This window comes from Pinus tabuliformis, chromosome 4_2, assembly GCF_031772625.1.
Source record: "Pinus tabuliformis cultivar Carrire ecotype Pingquan chromosome 4_2, CPIR1, whole genome shotgun sequence".
In the NCBI taxonomy this organism is placed as follows: Eukaryota; Viridiplantae; Streptophyta; class Pinopsida; order Pinales; family Pinaceae; genus Pinus; species Pinus tabuliformis.
In genome coordinates this window covers 454,125,708-454,149,519 of record NC_142304.1, presented here as the reverse complement: position 1 = coordinate 454,149,519, position 23,812 = coordinate 454,125,708, and positions in this window count along the sequence as shown.

The following is a 23,812-nucleotide window of genomic DNA, read 5'->3' as shown; positions in this document are numbered from 1 at the left end:
CTAGGTCTAATGTAGAGTTAGGTAAAGTGTGTTTCTCTACTATTTACTTTTGTAACTTACAATCCAACGGTCACGATATTTTCTAGACATGAAGTGATATGACAATTCATTCTCTCCTTAGTATTACGGACACTTGATCTGTGGCTTAACACCCAATTGGTCCATGATCTCTATTTAAAGAGCATGGAGGGTCATTTGTATGTTAACTGTTCATGAGAGAAGCTTATGTAAATTTTCATTCTTTTATTTATAAATTGCCTGAAGTGGCCATGTTGGCTCAGGTCGTGGACTGTTTCCCTCTTTGAGGGTTTTAACCATGTCAATAATACTAGTGTATTGATCTGTGATATGTTTGTTAGTGGTGTCCTTCGGTGTTCTGTATGAGGAGCTTACCTTGTAAATTCCTACAAATAGGTCTTACCAAACTCACATTTTGAAATTTTGACAGAGAATTTTTCCTTTTTGCAAAAAATCAAGCACTTTTTTAACATGACCCACATGCTCTCCCTAAGTTCTACTAAAAACAAGAATGTCATCAAAATACACAAGTACAAAAAATAATTAGGAAAAGGTCTAAAAATGTCATTCATCAACCTCATGAATGTGGTCGAAGCCTTGCACAATTCGAATGGAATCACCATCCATTCAAACAACCCCTATTTTTTCTTGAATGCAGTCTTACATATGTCCTATTCTGCAATCCTGACCTGATGATATCCACTGTGCAAGTTAAGTTTTGTGAAATAGAAAGCATTTTTCAATTGGTATAATAAATCATCAATGCAAAGGCGAGAGTACCAATTCTTCACCATTATTTTGTTGAGTTTGATATATTCCACACATATCCTCCATGTGCCACCCTTCTCTAGCTCCAGCATGTTGGGTGAGCCACATGGAGAAGAAATTGGCCTTATGACCCCTTAGTTCAACAATTCCTGCAGTTGTTTCCTTATGTCCTTGATCTCAATGGCTGACAACCTCTACATACCAATATGTGGTAAAGGGGCATCTTCCTACAAGTGAATTTCATGTTGGATCTCACTCTTTCGAGGTAACCTAATTGGTTCTTGAAAAATCCAATTATAGTTATGAACAACTTCATACAATTTCTTTTTATGAGTGGGATCACAACGTTGGAAAGCTTCAGATGTCTTCGTATATTTTTCTTTCTCAACCGTGAGCATGCACACATTGCTAGAATTGACCAATCTCTTCATATGACCTACACTTACGAGAATTGCAATGATCTTGGCATGATGAGCCCTAACAATGTATTACACCTCATCTTTCGTGAGATGATACTTGTTTTCATGGTGAAAGAAAACTACTTTCCTGCCATACAAATATGGACTCCCCAATACAAGGCCGCAAATATCTAAAGGTTTAACATCGACATCAACCTTATCTACTAGTTTTGATGCAATTACAAATATATCCCTACGTGATTTGGTTACATGCAATTTGTCTTTGTCACACACCCAACCGAGAGGGTAGGATTTTGGATGACACTTAGTCTCCAATTCTAGTTTCTTAATGAATGATTTTGAAATCAATTTTACTTGAGAGCCTAGATCAATCAAGGTTTCCACTTTAATATGCTTCATCACAACTCTAATATGGAACAATTGAGTCCTCTTTCATTCATTAACAAGAGACTCATTTTAAGAACTTGTACTTGCATGCATTTCATAATTTTCATTAGCATGAAGAGATAGATTACCTTTTATGCCACTGCTGTGATCTATGTCTTGTCATTAGAGTTGGACCCAAGGTCCTGTTGCACGGTTGCCACTATATTTTTCTTGACCTTTCCTCCAAATCTCTTTGAATTCAACTTTGGATGCAACTTCCAACAATGTTCATCATCACGGCCTTATTTTTGCAATGTGTGAAAGATGGATTTGCTGCTTCTTCTTTCTTGGTTGTAGCTTCCTTCTTGTCCTTTACCTTGCCTTTTTCTTTGAACTTGCCATTATGAGGTTTAAGGGGTGATTTCTTGTGATGATCCTCTTTTTCATTCCTTCCTACTATTTCAAGGTGATTGGCCTTCACACTAGCCACATCAGTAGTAGTAGGCTCAAATATCAACAAAGAATTCTTGATGTAGCAATGTAAAGAAACAATATACTTTGTTACAATTTCTAGCAAATCATGTGAAATTCCCAAATCTAAAGGTTTTTCTACACTCTTTTATGAAGATTTGTACATTTTGACCCTTTATTTGTGTCAAATATTTCCTTTCCATTAAATTTATTTGTCGATAATCAAAAGGATAGAATTGATCTTTTCATGAATAAACAAAATTGGAATAAGAAGAAAGGATATTAACAAAGTTTTTGCTACCTTTCTACAACTTGCTCTCTCACATGAGGAGAGCAGTGCCACTTAACTGAAGAGATTCTAATTGGATATTTCCCTCATCTTCGTCAATATGATGAATCTGGAAATAGATCTCGATCTGTCTAATCCAATTTTTTAATTTTTTTGCATTACATTCTCCATTATATGTGGGCTAATCAAACTTTACATCTAGCTTAAAAGATGGATTTTTAGATGCATTCCTCTGATTCCTATTAGAATGATGAGAAGAGTAAGATGAATAAATGCCACTTGAAGATGGAGAGGGATGTTGATGAGGTTCTCCTTCTTCTCCTCAATTTACCAAGGCATGATCATCTCTCTCTTTCTTCTCATGCTTCATTGTCTTCTCATATTTTGTGAACAATCTGTCCACTTTCTCCTCCATGGTGTACAAGATCCTACGATATATTTATTCTTCCCCCATCTGAGGTTCCTCATCTACCATTTTTTTCGTTTGTGATGCATGCCCCACTTTGAGGTCAAAGGATTTGAGTTTTCCTTCACTTCTTTGGAGCTTGTTCCCGGTTAGCATTCACTCTTGCAACTGGCATCAAGAAAATCTAGTGTGACACCAAACTTGACCAAGATATTCTACTTCAAATATGCATACGAAATTTCGTTTAAAAGAGCATGTAACCAAGTGAAACATACACATAAACAAAGTGGAAATAAAAATAAATCATGAGATCAAATACACACAGAAAAGTTGATAACGAAGTTCACCCATTTTGGGCTACATCTTTGGGCCCTACTCAATGTGGTGAGGCCCATTTCATTAATCGACAATGAAATAAAATTACATGCAATTACATAATGACACCTTATATCTCCACTTCTTGAGATGGGCTAAAATTTTAGAGCTTTGCTGAATAAACATACTACACAGTTGGAATCCTAGGGAAAATTCATGAAAAATGACTATAATCCTGACCTTGTTTTATGCTAGTGACCTCTTCGGCTGTAGAGAATATTTTAGATTCCCTGTAAGATTGACTGTGGGAATACTCCTCAAGATTCCAAAGGAATCAATCTCAAAAATCATGCTCATATGGGGCGTCAATTGGGTTATGGCTCCCACATGCTTCTAAAACTCAGCCTCTGCTTCATGTGTCCTCCTCCCCTAGTCCGATGCTTGTGTGGTGTGTAAATAAAACTCTCGTTGCTTTATTTTGAATAGCCAACTTGGCCATGACAGTTAGTCGAGCAAAGTTGGGTTGTTGGTAGGTCGTTGTTCACGAGTTCAAACCTGAACCTTACCATTATATATATAAACACATTTAGGTTTTTATTTATCCCATCATCTCACTCATTTTAAAATTATATTACTTAATAGTCCACTAGACAATTTTTCCTACTGATTTTTTGGGGTCACTGTACAATTTTACCTAGTGACAAATTCACCACCGCCGACCACCGAAAAATTCCAACCTGTTACCTCCTTAAGAAAACCGACTTACTAGGTTTCTAACCAGGCTACTAGTGTCATGCTAACGTCATACTCGCATCACCTGCGACGTGTCATCACCCAACTGGATATCCCTCTGTTCATAAGGACATGTCACCCTATTAACATCATCATGCATATGACTGATATCAGTGTCTATACTCCTAGTTTTAACATGCCAAGTGCTTCTTATGGGTCTTGTGTGCACAAATTTTAGTTTTTTCCAAAAAAACTTTAGCACGCCATAACTTTTTCATACAATGTCAGATTGAGTTGGCATTCACACTGTTGGATTCAGAACTACGAGCTCTTCGATTTGAGATTAGTTTCACTACATTTGAAGTACAGTGAAATTTTCTCCTTTTAGGGTCATCCTAGATCACACCTAGTTTGAATCAGTCATCTTTATCTCTCTTCTTCTCAGATCTAAGTGTAAACACATATCAAATCCTTTGTAATAGCATGGTAAGCAATTATTTTACACTTAAATTCTTACAAGCATGCATGTAGCACCTAGTATGTAGGAAGTTCCTTCTCTTACATGTTTATATAAATTCCATAACATGACATAAAGGGCCTTCAACATAATATATCCAATCTAATATCCTAATTAAATTAATAATAATTAAACTAGCCACGCAAAACTAAATTAATAATAATTTAGGTAGACATGTAGAACTGTAGCCCACATATAACATAATTTAGGCATAGCCATTCACGTTATTCCATTTTTTCGTATTAATATCAAATTGAAAAATCAATAATAATAGGTGAAATAGAATCTCGTCTAACCATAGTACTTCTCAGGAAATATTGAGGAACAATGCATGTTCCACCCAACTATGAAATATCTCGTATAGTTCCCCCATAGCTAAGACATTCTTGCCTCCTGGAATCCCCTCTATTTGGTTCCTAAGTGGTTTCTTTTATAGATTTCTTCCAAGCATAGTTTTAGTAGCATAGTGTTTTAAGGTCTGCCCAACTTTGGCCTAATCCTTTTTGTTTTAGTTTTTTGAAAAAGTTTTTTTTTTCTTTAAAGCACATCTTTCTCTCCCTTAATCCACCCCACTTTTTCTCCAAGTAAGTGATTAACAAAGTATTTATTCCCCATTATTATGTTAATCTAATTTATTTTAATTATTTTCTCTTAAGGATTTTTAAAAGATCTTTAAGGAAGGTCCATAATGTGGACTTGACCACCAACAACTTTTTCTAACATGGCAAGAAGTCTTCTAATCTCTATGCTCTTTCCTAAATTATTTCCAAGCAATTTATTTATTAACTCAAATAATAATAAAATAATTACATCATCACATAAGTTCCATCATGGCTCACGTCACCATTAAACCCATAGTAGTTCGATGTATAGAAATAGTAAATGATCAAAAGGAAGAACCAGTTGGGTGTTACAGTAATAGACCATGTTAATGTGAATTTAGGTTGGCTTTATGCTTATTTTCATCCCATAATTCAAATTTTCATAAGGCTCAACTTACAAAATTCCAACTCCTAGAGTGTTTGTCCCTAACGTACCTTGATATTATTCAAGTTGTGTTGGCCTTCTACATAAAACCCCTTCTTCTTTAGTGTATTATTCTACTTCATGATTTGCTAGGATATCAATGCTATACTCATGGGTTACAAGAGGCTTAGGGAGACTCAACAAATATCACAGTGATATGAAGAATCTATAAGGGAACATGATAACATAGTCGAAAAACCCATTGAAATTATTTTTCTTTGTATCCAATACAAATTTCAAAATGGAAGTCATAATCGACATCTTTTTGCAACAAAAAAATACATTAAAACATCATAGCTTCAAATTGGAAAATGCACAATCTGTTGGTTTAGGTAGCTATTTAGAGGTACTCCAAACCATGTAATTGAGCTCCTCATGCAACTCCACTCCCAACAATGATTCCCATAATCATTCTTGCAAGATATTGTATAAGAAAACACTTTTGTTGTTCAAGGATAGAAGTTGAAAATGCAACAACTCATTGATTCTACCTATTTCTCCTAGTCAAATGTCACTTTCAAAACATTTTGGATATTAGACACCATTTGTCAAATGTATACTACTACATGTCTGAAAATGAAGTTGAAAATGCAACAACTCATTGATTCTACCTATTTCTCCTAGTCAAACATCACTTTCAAAATCTTTTAGATATTAGACACCATTTGTCAAAAGTATACTACTTTGTCAAATGTAAACACCATTTGTCACATGTCATAAGAAGCCATTTTTTCCACTACTTTGTTGCGATATTCATTTGATAGAAATTTTTGGAAAAGAATAACAATAATTTAATTTAAATATAAATAGTAAACATGGGAATAATATAAATTCAATTGGTAAAGTTATTATTATTGTTTAACTCATTCTTCATATAATTCCAAGGCAATTGAATAGATGCCCATGAGATGCTTTCTTGGGCTGTTTTTTCTACGAGAGAAAAGATCTGTCTAGCCCACGGATGGATAAAAAAAGAAAAATGATGAAATCCCGGATGGAATAAAAATGAAAAATGATGAAATCCAAGAACTGGAAGAAACAAGCATCTAAATTTGTTATAATTCGACATGAAAAAGAATGTTACCTCCAAGAGCCAAGCATTGATGGGATTATGGATAGGAGACAGCACCACGTGTAAATCCACTCCCCACTGCGAGGAGCATTGATGGGATTATGGATAGGAGACAGCACCACGTGTAAATCCACTCCCCACTACGAGGAGGGTCATCAATGGCAATCAATCGGGAAATCTTTCCAGGGGTATGTGTCTTCAGCCGCAGCTGCGACCACGTAGTGCATTTCTCTTCCATTTAATTTCATTTCATTTCAGATTTTATGGTGTGTACATTTCTTGCGCTCATCCATTCCTTTATAGCCAAGAGTATGATTGCCCTTGTCCTCCCACGCAAGTTACGGTACGAGTTGTATTGTCTGGTGTGGGGCCACTTATATCTTTTGTTAACATAAGTGTCTTCGAACTCTTAGCGTCTTGGGGAGAAATTACAGTAACAAAAATCGCAATCTTGAACCACCAGTGAACTTTCGATTTCAACAATAGTCTTCACTATTCCAGTCATTTCAAATTCACCCGACACTAAGAGAAAAGTATGGGCAATCGGAAAGCCCGTTACACCCCGTTCCAAAAGATCTCTAGACAATCCGAATACCCAAAAACGGATATATCGGGATTCGGGAACCACACATTAGTTAACAGCACCGGAAGAAGATGATTCTCCATCAAATCATCTTTTGAGTCATGGACAATGGAAGATGCTAGTGCTTCGACTTCGATATATAGAGCTGACATGCCGCTCGATGATACAAGGGCAGAAGATCGAGAAGCAGCTATTGATTTATTTCTGCACAATCGCTTTGAGCTGTTTCGATTTATAAATTACATAGGTTTCGTGCTGCGGTCTCATTCTTTATGGGTGTGAAATATGCTCACAATAATCTGACTTGTATTTTTTGTCAGGTTTAGTATGTGCCAACCAACGTGTTTTTTTTCATTTTTTTTTGAGGCTTCGTGTGCGCCAACCAACCCAAGAAAGCAGGAAGTGATTATGTTGTTGACAGAAGATAGAGGGTACATACTCTTATTTACAGAGAATCTGTAATTGAGAGATATGTGCCCTGTATTCCTTTACCAGCGGATCACACTTCACCTTCATATCTAAATTGTTATTTTCACATACAATTACTGTCGTTAAGTAGGAGGTGATTATGGTGTTGACAGAAGAGAGAGGGCACATAGCCTTACTTTCAGAAAATCTGCAATTGAGGGATATGTGCCCTCTATTCTTTTGCCAGCACATCACATTTCACCTTCGCAACTAAATTGTTATTTTCACATACGATTACAGTCATTTTCTTTTAGCTCTCAGTCACTCCATACAGTAGACAACGATAGTCTCATTTCTCCCAGCGGTCTCTAACACTATCTAATCTGTAAAATTGGTTGCATGTTCCTGTTATAAAACATCATTGTTCTTTATGTCATGTTTACAATATTATGTTAGCCCATAGTATTGTTTTTGCTTTATAGCAATGTTTTTTTGAATTATATGTAATAAAATATAAATAGTTTTAAAAACATATTATTTTGGTTGAGTTTTTTTTTTGAAGTTAGTGAAATTATAATGGTTTTTGAAATATATGTTATAAGATATAAACAGTTTCAAAAACATATTATTTTGGTTGAGTTTGTTTTTTATGTTAGTGAAATTGTAATGTAAATGTGAGAAATAAGCTTATTTTTTAATTGTTTAATTTAAAAAATAAATCTACTTGCTCATTCTTCTTCAAAAATTAAGACCTATCATCCTGTTTATGGAGTGACAGTCCATTTCTGCAACGAAGACCTATCATCCTGTCTATGGAGTGACAGTCCAGTCCATTTCTGTACTGGATTACAATTTCCTGATGATCTCTTATCCTATTCATACAAACATAGTCCATTTCTGTTTGCGATACTATTGTTTTCAATTTCCACATTACTTCTTGTTTTCCTGTGCAGGAAGCGATAGTCCATTTGTGGCAAGCGAAGTCCGAAGTCTCTCCTGTAATCACAACTGAGATGAATCTCTCCTCAACATACCGTTGGCCACAATACACGTCCTAATATTGGACATCATGACCGGCTTTGTCATGCACTGCAGTTGTTTCCCCCATTCCGCAATTGGACTGAAGCTCAAAGTAATGGCAAATACTGGTTGCAGCAGTACATACGATGGCGCAAATTTCGTCATAATAAGTCTCTTATTTTTGCTGAAGAAACCAAGCAGCGAGCTTGTCTTTGCATAAGGCAGGCTCCTTTCCATATTGAAGTGGGATTTGTACTGGGAACACAGTTCATTAAGTACTGCTTGCCATGATTAATGCAAATGACTGGTTCGGGTAATACACATCTTTTCGTTCTTTTTTGCTTTTACTTAAAAAAAACTCCTGACGGCGCACTAAATGCATTGATGGAGCAATTTTATGTCTATATGTAAAAGTATATTTCTTGAAGGTGATGCAAATGTACATTTGTAACTAGTTAGGCCGACTGTGCAGCAAATCTGAAGTCTAAACAAGCAGCTGAAAGCTGGAAATAAAGGATTGTGTTAGAACTAGTCGGTTGACATAGGCTCTGCGCACAAAGTCTAAATGGCACAAAATCTAAATGGCACTTCTATAAAAGGCACTTAATTATTGTAAAATAGAAGCTATTTTTAAACCTATTTTATCAATAGTTGATAGAACCAGACCTACAGTTTGCTTAGTTGAAGAGGGTTTCCCAGTTGAGGAGGGTTATGATTATGGACGGACCTAAAACTCATCAAGCAAAACCATCCAAAACGCCATCCATATCTATTCGTCATTGGGACGAGGATTGGGATTAGCATCTATACCGGATGAAGAGAAAATAGGAATTAGGGAAATTACCAAGCTGCGGAAGCCAACTTGAAGGAAGGGCACGTAAATTATTTTCTAAACTTATTCAGCTAAATATCCATCTTAATTCACTTTATTTTACTGTTACTCTGTGTCTGGAAAAAAAAATGATCAAGATATAATTTGAGCAGTAAATTATTTTACTTTGTTTTTTAAAATTTTGATAGGGCAATTTGAGCAAGCGGTGTGCAAGACTTCACCAGATAAAGTCATACACAACTTCAGTAGTAGCAATTTCAATCACCTGATAAAGTCATGGACAATGGATAAAGTCATAGAAAACTTCAGTAGTAGCAAACAATAGAATTTGAATTAGAACCATGGATTTAAATTTTACACCCTACTTTTCTCTTCCGAGTAAGGTATTTTGGCTCACAAAGCATTAGTGCTTACTATTACTATTGTAAAATCATAACGCTATGTACAAAGTCCGGTTGGAGACGCCCCCTACTATAGAGGCAAGCACCTTCAGGTTAAATCTGTCTCCCTATTTCATCCATATTTGTTATATAGCATATATTATTCATGAATTTTGTGTGAAAGATAACAAATAACTGAAATTTTATGGAAATGCCTCTTTTAGAAGGACCCTGCTGATGCCATTGCCTCGTTTTGGAAGATATTAATATAGGAGAGCTATGTTACCAGAAACGGGACGGTTGTCATCGTTTTTGGTAAAAAACGTGTAAGAAACGAGACCAGACGGAAACGCCGTTTTCTAGGGTCGTTAACGAGACCAGACGGAAACGCGGTTTTCTACGGTCGTTTTAGTGTTTTAGTTAATCGGAAATCTTTTACAAGTCGTAGTTGGCTCTTTTGCAGGGTGTTCTCAGCTCTATATTTTCACTCTTTACTGTAGATTTCATCCATGTATTCATTCTTTACTGTAGAGTTCATGCATATATTCATTCAATAACTTAGAGGCCTATGCGAAGTATACAGAAAGTTGATTATTTTTGTACTATTGTATCAACAATAGTTGATTTGTTTCCTTTAATATGTATAGTGTTAAAATTCATAGTTTAAACACTATTCTATATGTGGCTCAAGAAGTTCACATTTAATTGCAAATCTATTTATTGTTTATATATATATATTATTTGGTTTTTTTTTGAAGGAAACAATAATTAGTGGAAGGCCCAAAATGCATAAGAATGTATACACTTAATTGACTAGGAAGCATAAGAATGTATATATTTAATAGTCAATTTGCTAAGCATAAGTTTGATATTCAAATTATTTAGTTTTTAAATAAAATTTGGGCTAGAAAATTAGTTGAAATCATATTGAAAATTAAAACTAATTATGCTTTTTCATTTTTATTTTCATTTTCTCTCTCCTCGTTTCTTGTTGCAAAACCTCCAATGTTTCTTGTACCTTTATTCTTGTACAGTTACCATTTCTCGTTTAGTTTCCGTTTCTCGTTTCTGTTAACATAGTTGACAACCCGTTGAAGGATATAGTTTTCGAGTTCTGGGACATGGCATCATCAACAACGCCTCTCTTTTTGAAGTATTTCTATATAACAATAGTACATAACATCATCGAAAACCTCCCTGTTCTGTTAAATATTTCTGTGTAATAGTCGTTGAAAGAGAATCTTAGATGAAGGCATCTCTAGGCATCTGTATTAGGCCATAAACTATCAATTCATCATTTTAAAATCTGGAAAATATCTCTATAGCTATACCCTTGTCCTCAACCTGTTGCTGTTGATTGATTTAGAGATCCAGTAAATTATCCATATATGTAAGAGCATATATGTTCAGTTTACAGCACTAGCAAAGTAATCCAACAACCTTGAAATGGGAAGATATATGTAAAAGAAAACCGAATATATGTAAACACATACCTTCAGTTTGTTTCCAGCAGCGGCACACCTTCAGTTGCAAACTGATACGGCAACGTCTAAATGGGAAGATATATGTAAAAGCATATCTTCAGTCTGCAGCAGCGACATACTGCATACCTTCAGTTTGCAAAGCGGCATACCTTCAGTTTGCAAAACCCCATCTAAATGGGAAGCTTGAGACCATGTTTGCTACGGAAGCTTGAGACCATGTTTGCAAGAAGAAAGGGTTTTAGAGTTTTAGTGGCATCAATAACGCGACCCAGGTGCCAAAAGCAATCCGGCTATAAAACAGACAACTAGATAGCTTCGAACATTTTGTTTAGAGTTTTAGTGGCATCAATAATGCGACAGTCACAATAACATTTAAGAAATCATTATATATCTTTTTTTTGTATTGTGGTTTTTTAAACTTACTCGATCCAACATTTAAGAGATTATTACGTATTTTTTTATTATTCTAATTTTGTTATTTTTTGAATTTGTATAAAACAGTTTAGATGTTATTTTGTTATTTTTTGAATTTGTATAAAACAGTTTAGATGTTTTATCTAATGTCTACAATACATGTTAGCCAGCCAAAATCAAGATATGCAAAGTTTGCAATTAGATGCATGGACGCAAACTTAAGGTATGGCAAAGTAAAACACATATATCCAAAGTTTTCAATTACCTGCAGTGCATTGCATTGGGACGTGTGAGTCTTGCAATAAGACTCCAAACCTTATTGACCAATAAAAAATTACATAATAAATTTCGTGTTATTCTTTAATATTAAAACTTTGGTTAGAGTTGTGATGCCCGTAAATATTTTTGGTCAAACAAAAGGATTAATACCCCATCAACGTTAATCCCTAATAGTCCGAGGCAGGGACTATAACACTTATGATTTATTGAGAAAAAAAAAAAAAACATAGAATTATATTTTTAATATCAATTTATTATTTATATTTATTTAAAATAATATTTTATTCTTTTATTAAATTTGTCGAGGAAAATTCAATTAGTGATTTTAAACCATGAGTTTTAATTTTAAAGAAATAATAATGTGTTTTTTTAAATATTTTGGAATCACATTTAATATAATATGAATTTATTAACAAATATTTTAATATAAAAAGATAAATGCAATTGATATTTATTATTGTAAATGTAATTATTTAATTTAATGACAATAATATTGAATATGTGTGTTTATTTTAGAATAGAGATTACGTAATAACATAGCCATAATTCAATCATTAGTAAATATCTATAAGCGTCAATCCATGATAAGCATCAAGACACTTATGTTCATTTAAATAATATTCTTAACTATGGACATTCATCCCAATTTTACGATGGAAATTGTTAATTTGTAAATAGTTTTTCTTTCAATACAATGAGAAAATACCATGGCTTATCAATACTAACATACAAAACATGATGTGCTTTGATATGACCATTTTTTAATAAACTAATTTCAGATAAATGAAGTAAAAGATTGCAATTGACTTGGAAATAAATCTTAACCCTTGATCTATGTATATTACTATAAATATTCCACCATATACTATGGAAGCTAAAGCTTCACTATCCATCTAATAATTACTAATAATTAAAATAAAATTTTAGAAGACTTATTATGAAATAGATATGCATAATGGCATAATTATAAATAATTATTAACACATGTAATATTGGGCATGTGGTATTGATAAACCATGATTTGCACATGGTCATGTAGGAAGAGTTATTTACAAGTTAACAATTTTCATGGTAAAGTGGGGGCAAATATGAATGGTAGATTTTTTTTAAATTGTCTATATTTGTAAATCATATTAATTTTTCTTATGATCAATAATAATAAATATTTAAAATAATCCCTTTGGGTAATCTCAATTAGTCATGATAGTCAAACTAACTTATAGACAAAATGGTTTTTTTTATAGCAATTTTCTACGTAAATAAAATTTGATTTTTTCCTAAAACTTAAGTTTAAGTTTTTTAATCTATAGAATTCAAGTGTCTTTTGATAAAAAAAAAAAAAAAACCTTTTGTCTATAAATTAGACTACACTAAAATACACTGTCACGTGTAAAATAAATTGAGATTCAAATCTCCTCAATTCACTCATATCTATAATTATGCTAATATCTACAAATAATTACCAAATATTTTTTTAAATAAATTATATGTTTATTAAAATTTATATAAATTAATAATTAAACAAATTAATTAATAATATTTTATGAATCTAAATTAATTTTAAAATCTTGAATTTTATTTTTACTCGAATTATTATCCATACATAATGCAATATTCACCTTTCGTATACTTTCCTTAGTTATGCATGTACTTTCACTCATATAATATTATTTTAATACTTTACGGATCTAATTAAGAATGGATTTTCTATCCTTCAAACAATATATAAAATATAAAATATAAAATATAAAATATTAGTTCAATATTTTAGGGATCTAATCTATAATGGATATTTATCCCTCTATCACTCAATGCTCTATATATATATATATATATATATAAATTCAAGTTTAATAAAAGTTGAAATAATATTATTTATAATTCTAAATAAAAAAAATATAAAAATATAAAATAAATATGGTATAGGATAGTCTTATAAAGTAGTATAATTAATTTGAAGGTGGTGGAGTTTTATAGCAGTTTAAATTATAAAAATATTTTAAACTTGAATGGTTTTAACATTATAATTTTTAAAGTATTAAATTAAAGGAAATAACAAAACTTTTTGAAGTTGAATTCTTTGAGCAAACCTGTGGAGTTGCCATGGGCTCACCCCTATTTCTTGTTGTTGCTAATCTTTTTATGAAGGATTTTGAATCCAATGCTCTGAACTCATCCTGTCTCCTGCCCAATATTTGGAAGCGTTATGTTGATGACACCAATGTCATCTGGTCTCACGGCCAAGAAGAGTTAGATCTCTTCTTCGATCATCTCAATAATCAATCCTCGGCCATCAAGTTCACTAAGGAACAAGAAGTCGAGGGTTGCCTCCATTCCTTGATATTCTTATATCTAAGAATGAGGATGGTTCCCTCTCCCACCGAGTGTTTCGCAAGAAAACTCATACGGAGCAGTATCTTCATGCTAGTTCCCACCATCTCCCAACCCAGAAGTTAGGGGTTCTCAACACCCTGGCGACTCGTGCCTTAAGGATCTATGATGAAAAGAGCTTCGAGGAGGAGAAGTCCGATCTCCTTAATGTCTTTGTTGAGAACAGTTATAGCAGACATTTGGGACAAGAGGCTTTCCTCAAAGCAGCTAGAAATTCGTTATCCATAAGAGAACTTAAGGAACGGATTCCTGGTGTCCATATTCCTTATGTTCAAGGGACCACGGATAGGAGTTTGAGGATTATTAAGAAGCATAATGTCCCCGCAACCTTTAGACCTCTTAACACCATTCGTAAGTCCCTTAAATCTGTGAAGGATCCTATTGACCCTAAGGACATGAAAGGTGTTTATATTATTCCTTGTTCTTGTGGGACCCCCTATATCGGTGAGACTGGTTGCTCCATTAACCAAAGGATTAGTGAACATGCAGTCGACCTCAAGCATATGAGAACTAAGTCTTCTGCTTTAGCAGAGCATGTGGAGAAAACCAATCATCATGTCTACATCGAAGAAGCTAGTGTGATTGCTAGAGTGTCGCAATTCCATCACCGGAAATTTAGGGAAGCCCTTGAGATTGAAAAAAGGCTCAACAATCTCAATAGAGAAGATGGCTGGAAGATTAGTTGTTGCGTCCCAGCCCTCTTCTCCTAGTCGTTTTCTCCCTTGTGTCTTTTTTTTATGATGGTAATTTTTATTTTATTTATTTATTTCTCTGATATTTATTTAAACTCATATATATATATATATATATATATATATATATATATATATATATATATATATATATATATATATATATACACACATATATATCTACATATATATCTATATATATATATATCTATATATATATATATATATGTATGTATGTATGTATGTATAAGTATGGTAATTTTTTCTAATTCTTGACTTCTCTGATATCTATTTAAACTCCTTTCCTATCAAATTAAGATTTTTTATTTTTTTTTCTAGTACGGTGATTTTTTCTAATTCTTGAATTCTCTGATATTTATTTAAACTCCTTTACTATCAAATTAAAATTAATATTTTTGTTTCTATTATTTATTTATTTCTTCTTTTTTGTTTTTTTTGAAATCACTAATATTTATTTATTTAAACTCTTTGAATATTCCTATTTTATATATATATATATATATATATATATATATATATATATAAACTATTTTTTACCCTTATAAAATTACTAATTAATATTGAAATTTCTCTAATATTTTATATAGGATTACTCTTTGACTTTGAATTTGAAGCTAATCCATCTATTTTAAGATATATTCATAAAAATATATGTCATTTTAGCTTATATTTAAAATAGAATTATCTATTTATAGATTATTCTATTTTAGCTTATACAACTTACTAATATTTATTAACTATTCGATAATTAATTAATTCATTCATGTATTTACTTAATTTATATTAAGAATTAAATGTCCCTTTAACTTATATTTTAAAATATAATTAACTAATTTGTATTACTTGAATTATTTTATTATATATTAACTCGCTTTTTCTAACATATTTTTATAATTATGCCCTTCATAGTCTAGCTAGTCGTTTCTTGGTCAAATCTAATCTAGCTGTTATCATTTTAGCCGTTACCTAATCTAGAAATTTGGTCATGGGATATTCTGCTTGATCTATTTATAATGCATAGCAAGATCTGCTCATTCAACTCGTCCTGACGATAAACTAGGTTGGTTCCAAACACGTCGACTAAAATATCTCTATGTGATTTTTCGCCGAAGATTCTTCTCAAAATTTTTATCTTATTCTCTATTGTTTTGAGAAAAGTAATTACATATAATTATATTATTCATTAAAATATGTTAATATGGAATTTATTTAGTTCTCAATTATTGAATTAATATTTTAAATAATAAGTTTGAAGTTACTTTTTATTTGGTCAAGTTTTCAATATATGTATTATATGTATTATAATAAAATTGTACAATATTTATTAGATTTGATTTTTGTATTTGTAGAATAATTGTTTAAATATCATAATTTAAGGAAAAAATCCATTAAATAAAACATGGAAACGTTCCATATCCAACTATTTCATTTTATCTTTGTTATTTAATATTTAATTTTATATATCTAAAATATAAATATATTAATATTAATGTAAATTAAATATTCATTTAAATTACTATCATGTCATTTAATATTTAATTTTATATATTTAATATATAAACATATGAATGTTAATATTAATGTTCATTGACTATTAGTTTAAATTATTATCATAAAATTTATATTTATTATTTTGTTAAATATTTTTTTAAGTAACCACTTCAACATTACTTTGTTTAGAATTCTAATATTTAAATCTTTTATGAAATTTTATAAAAACATTATTATTTTATAATTATTATTTTTATATAAATATGAAATTTTATAAAAACATTATTATTTTATAATTAATATTTTTATATAAATTTTATTTATATTTATGTAAATTTTGCTACTTGTAAATTATAGAGGAAAAATTATATCTATTAAAAAGATTAACTAATAAACTCAATTTATAATTAACATGATATTTTCCCCTAATAATTAAATAGGTTTCTTATTAAAAGAGAAGATAGGTGTAAAGGTAAGTAAGTAATTATATACTACTCTTCCATCACAGTGTTGGTAGTTTGTAAAATCCTTTACATTTAAATTTTTTGTGTTGGTAGTTTGTAAAATCCTTTACATTTATTTTTTTTGTTAAAGCAAAACATGGATGTAAAGGTTGGGAACAAATTACATATTACTCATCGTTCAAAATTGTGTAGGTAGTTTATAAACTCAATTACATATTGGAATATTACATTAAAATTATTATTGTTTCATTTTTCAGGAGTTTTAATCAGTTTAGTATTGTTCTTTCTATTTTGAATTCTTAATTGTTCTACATGATATAACTTTGAAAACAATTATACACCCAAAATTATAATTTTTTCATAATTTTTATTTTCGTATAATGTTTTTCCTTATATGGGTGTATCGACAATTATAGTGCCGTGTTAGGGATCACATGAGAGACATCATGCGAACATTTAATAATGATTCCAAGTAGCATTCATGCACCACATAACTCATTCATTGAGTCTTAATCATAGTTAAACCAAGATTTCAAGTACAACCCCTTCAGATTTGGTTCGAGATATGCGTTACATTAACATTCGTGCTTATTTTCTAGAATATTAATTTTCACCTTCATTCCCTCCATCATCCTCTTTTGCGAGGCTTAGAAGAGGGGCCAACATATTCAGAGTGAAAACATCTAGACTCGATGACACCAGGCGTGATCGGACCAAGAAAGCATAACTTTTCGATGAACATGGTAGAGCTTGATGTGGTGGCATATGACGAGGGCATCTGCACCTCCGTGCTTGGAATGACTAGTAGTAAGAGGACGAGGTATACGACCAAATCATTATGCCCACATTTATTGTTTGGTATTTGCAATGGAGGCAGAGGAGCATAAACACTTGGATGACGAACACCCGACAGTGAGAAACCTATTAGCATGCCACCTATGCAACATAGAAGAATCCAACAATGGACTTGAACGTGAAATAACGGAGGTCAACATCGATCTCAATGACACTTTTCGCCCTCTACGAAATCTCTATAGGTCAATTGGCATCGACTTTCCTCCTATCCATCCAAATAAAAAATCCACCAATTACGACTTTCCTCCTATCCATCCAAATAAAAAATCCACCAATTACAAGGAAAATTACGCTGCAATAGGATTTTAATTCCAAATTGCCATTCCTCCCAAACTGTGACCTCCAGTGGTGCACGAAAAGGAAAAGGATCTACACATTTGTGGTTCCCCATCTAGCAAGATGCCTAATCCAAAAGTCAACACTCAGTGAATGAATCCCACGACCACTATCCAAGCCTCCAAAGTAGAATCCCCTTAACTCGGTGTAAGTTCTTATGGTTGTGTGATTGGATGAGAACATCCTCCATGGATAACTAAAGGATATAATGATCCATTTTTCTATCTAGACATGTTGGAGTATCAAAATAACACCAAAAATCCATGTTGGAGTATCAAAATAACACCAAATCCAAGGAACACTAGCCTCAAGAAGTTCCAATGCTAAATAGCCAACATGATGTGCTCCCTTAGTAGGCTGTATATGATTTTGTCTTCTTTTAGTTTACACAGTTGTATCAATTTTTCGAGTCAAAATAGAAAGCATCGCTTTTGTATATTTTATACTTTAAACTATCTTAAACTATTTTATGCAATTTCAATGGAATCATCTAGTTTCCCTTCTATGTCCAAATGGTTCATCACAAGTCCATTTCATATCATATTAAGAATTTGTAAATCATTTTTAGTAATATAAAGTTCTTTGTTTTCTTACCAAAAAAATTGTTGATAGAGATATCTATTATGGAATATGAATTCCATAATTTTAATTTAGTTATCAATAATTATTTGTTAGATGGGATGGATTTAACCTCCATTGGATATTTTTAGTAGTATATACAAATAGAAGGCTATAATTTATTTCCAAAGTAGTTACTTTTTTCCCTTTTAATTAATTTCATTAATTAAAACAATGTCATATTAGAAAGTACCATGCGAAATAAGCTATGATTTTTTAAGCACATGGTATTGATAAACCATGGTATTGGCCCATGCTATTGTAACAAAACCTATTTAAATATTAATAATATCCATGATAAAGCAGTGATGCGAAATAAGCTATGGTTTTTTAAGCACATGGTATTGATAAACCATGGTATTGGCCCATGCTATTGTAACAAAACCTATTTAAATATTAATAATATCCATGATAAAGTAGCAGTGAATCTCCATGATTAAGAATCTTGCTACATTTTTTTAAATGTGCAGATGGTTAACTTATATATTAAATATGTTTATCGTTAATAATAATAATTAGTTTAAATAAAGCTAAAAGTTAGCTAATTATTATGATTTTTATCAAGTTGAGATATATGATAAAGTGTTGTAATGATATTTTTCCAGCATTTTGTTGGACCATAACTGGTTAACTTATATATTAAATATATTTATCATTAATAATAATAATCAGTTTAAATAAAGCTAAAAGTTAGCTAATTATTATGATTTTTATCAAGTTGAGATATATGATAAAGTGTTGTAATGATATTTTTCCAGCATCTTGTTGGACCATAACTTGAAGGTCTTATTGCATCCTGTGCACAATATAGTGCCATGTGGATAACTTCATCTCATATTTTATACCATAATTTATCGATATGTATGAAATTTTAGATATTTGTGCAGTGATTTTTTATGTTAAGCTTAATTTTAGATATTTGTGAAGTGATTCTTTTATGTTAAACTTCGTCGGAAAACCATAAAAAAATTAAGATTCGTCAAAATAGCTAATACATAAGTAAATATCATATTTGCTACTAGTTACCTCCCACCATAATTTAATCAAGTATTTCAAAAAAAAAAAATGATAGCTAATACATTTTCTTGGAGTTACTTCCTGCCCTTAGTTATATTTTCCTTAGCATGTATGCGAAACATTGTAAATGTGTAGACCTGCTAGTGCTTGTTAGCCAGCAAAATTTATACATGTATTTGTCCCTAAGAAAGCAATTACTTTTTCCATTTGACATATGCATATATTACTTATTACAAAAGCAAGACTATAGGATTCAATTTCATTATTGATCACTATTCAATTAAGTATTAACTAATGTAAATTATAAAATTTTATTCACTTTTTCCTCGAGTATAGTTTCTAATAGAATGGTAGGGTGTTATGATCCCGTGATGGTTGCACCACCTAGACAATCCTAGGCATGTTGCACCAACTAGATTTCATATCAAGACACTCAACGAGTTCCTCATGGACTACACCTCTCGCTTATGTTCCTTAGCGAAATCACCTATTGAATTTGTGGAATTAAGTATTATAAATGAATCCAACATAATAGTCAAACTCTTTATCCTTTCAACACTTAGAGAATTCTTCATTTCCTTTATTTCATTAACATTCAACTTCCGATATGAAATCTTTAACGATAATAACAACAATAAAGCAATATAAAATGGTAACATCAACAATGCATTTAAGAAAATCATGAACATGTACAATGGGAGGGGGAACTCCCAAGAGGGAAAATTTTATGGGCTAATATTCGTACATGGGCTAATTTTCCATGTTTTTTTCCAAAAAAATAGATTCGCCAATTTCAATTTTTTTCTAAAATGATTTGCCCATATTTTATAGTAAACCATTATTTTACCTTAAAAATTGCCAAAAGATTATATCAACTAATATAAATCATTGTAAATATAAATATTTCTATAAAAATATCACCAAATATTTTAAAATTTGCATATTAGGGACTAGTAAGATTCACCAAGGTTTCTAAAATTTAAGATAAACTTCCATCCTTAAAATTTTATCTGACTCCCAATATAAACTATCCCCTTTATATTAAACTTCAAAATTTAATGTACAACCATCATATAAAGGCTAGGCTAGTCATGGCTTAACCAATGCATTGCCCAAAAATAAAAATTACAAGAATTTGAGCATAGACATACAGCTTGGACGTTGACCAACATAACACACAAGTCCACACACTTAGGCAACCCCCCAAAAAGACAAACCTTAGAAACATTTTAGAAAATCCTAGTCATGCAAGCTCATTGGGTGAGCCTCACTACCTTGTGTTTTTCCCTTTTCCTAAGTTGTGATTTTCCTTGGGTCTTGTGCCTTTGACCCATCATTTTCTTCTTGTTGTTTGAACTTCAATTGATTCACAACTAAATCATTTGTTGGTTATATTTATATGCAACCTCACATGTGGTTGGGGCACCCATGCCATGCGTCGACACCCTAAAAGCTTTCCAACCCAACTTGTGTTGTGTGGAGATGCCCACCCAACTTACTCGAGCAGCGATAAAACTAAATGTACCCTCTTATCACCTTTTCATGAACATTAAGTGATCTCCACTACCCGCACTCGAGTGGCCGACCTTCATCCCTGTGCGCTTGAGCTGTGTGCCTTTATGCCATGACAACACATCCCACAATCCATCTCCTTGTCCACTCGATTAACTTCATGCATTGCTGAACTTGCTCTTATTTTTTTTCCATGTCATCAATGCCCTCTGCCCAACCCACCTATGGTGCCTATCGGCTAGTCATGTTTCCCAATGCTCTTCTTAATCATCTTTCACATATCGCTATGGAGAGGCGCACTTGACTTTGTGTGGGTATCCCATGCCACAACTTCATATAGCTTTATTTACAAGCATACTCGGGCACCTAGCTCACCCTTCTAGATGGGTATGTCACTGCACATCATCCCTCATGCACGACTCACCTGTATCAACCCAAGGTGTCCATATTCGTGATCGAATTTCATGACATGTCATGTAAACCTACCGATATCGCTTCTTCTCTACTTCAAGTCGACATGGGTCATCATGGCCATCTTGGGGAACACATTAGAGCCTACTGAAGCAAAAGGACCTAAAATCCTCCCTCACTCTAAAATAGTTATCTTCCTTGACAACAACCCCACTCGGAAAACTTCTTCGCTAATTTCAAATAGTCACAGAGTGGCACCAACTCCAACACTTCAGAGAATCATCCATCTTCCATCGTTTTTGTTGCACAAATTTTTCACTTCATACACATGCACCTTCATCAAGGCTCATGTCACCACTTACTTTTAGAATACTTTAAGTAGTAAATATCTCTTGAAATGTTCAAGGCCATATACAATTAGCATAAGTGTCTCAAGTCTCGCACACTGCACCATCTAATCATGGAAAGTCGCTCCCTCGATCTCTTGGTTGCAATGTGCCTAATCACAATTACCATCATTCTAACTACCAAACCTATGTCTCTCGAGAAGTCTTTCTTCCATACTCCAACTTAACTCCAACACATCTTAGCACACTTTCGGACCGCATGAATCGAACTAGTTTGGTGACCAATACAACATCACATTCAATCCATGAGAATGTACCTCCACATGCCTTCATCGATTGTTTCTATAGCACTTCATCACATCTTGAGATTCATAAAATCATCCCATACGATATTACTTCAAGCACAACTACTTCATGTTATGAGGCTCATCCTTCAAGGCCCCTTCTTTTAGGTGGCTCAACACCTTTTGCTTTAGCAAAGCACTGCACTCACCCATCCTCAAGGGTCTAGCACATAACAAGCACCAAGATGTTTTATCCCCAACTTTACACTACCATAATATTATATTAATGTTCCATCCTCAAGTACTTTTTCACTCCATCAATCTATTCCTTTGTTCGTGCCATCTTCGCATGACTCTCCTCGATTAGCTAAAAATCATATATTCTCATAATGTATCTGTAAGAATAAACTATTTCTCATGGGTCTCTACCTTCTTCCACACTTCCCTTATTCGACTTGGAAGAATCCATCAAGCCTTCTCTCTTTGGAAATATCTTAAAAACTTATTGTAGAAGTCACTTCTTCCTTATTCACGGTGGGAGAAGTCGTTCCTCCACCTTCATCCTTCTTCTTCTTCATGTCTTGTACAACAATGTTGATCAACTTCTTCTCGCTCATCTCTTGTGTCAAGGTCCCAATTTCTTGCTGGCTCACATCTTCATGCTTCAAATTCACATCCTTCTCATACCATATTATGGAGGAGATCCTTTCAATATACCCCTAGAGACTCTTCCTACTAATAAACATTGTCACTTTCTTTCCATAGCCCCTAATCAAGAGTATTTATAGGTCGACCATCGGCATGACTTGTGTTTCTCTCAAGAATTCAAACTCTAACACCATAACATGATCATCCATCTCAACCATCCTTAGAGCCAACCGTCCAAACCATGAACCTACCTTCACTTATGCATATTTAAGAAAATGCGTCATAACTTTCATACTCGAGATAACAAATTTGAAATAACTTAACTCTCTCATCATTCCAAACTTCAACTTCAAGGAATTTTCTACCTTCTTACTAACGAAACATCTCGAAGCTCCTGAATCAACCAATACAATAAAATTCCTTCCACATATGGTCACATGCATAAAACATGATACCAACACATCTTCATCCTATAAGGGTCTCATCTTGTGCCTTACTTCCATGACCTTATTCATTGTTTCCTCAATGGAACTATCTCTCAACTTATGATTTAATATAATCACTCTCTAGAGATACTTCACTTCAACATTCAACATTTTTGAGCAAATAAAACCTGGCCAAACTTTGGTGGAATTTTTTCAACCATGTTCCTCCTTCTTTGATTATTGATTCCTTGCACCCACTTTGCCTTCATTAGTTCTCTCTACCTTGAGAGAAGAAAAACTTCATCTTCATCATTGAATGCTCTAATCCAAGCTCCATCTTTTCAATGTGCCTGATCTCATCCTACTCCATCGATAGATAAACATCTTTACAATCAATAAATTCCTCTTTTATATTTCTTAATGTTCCTTGACTATGCCCCACAGCTTGATCCATTTCTTCCTTACACAAACTCACTCATCCATGACCTCTTGAAGCCTACA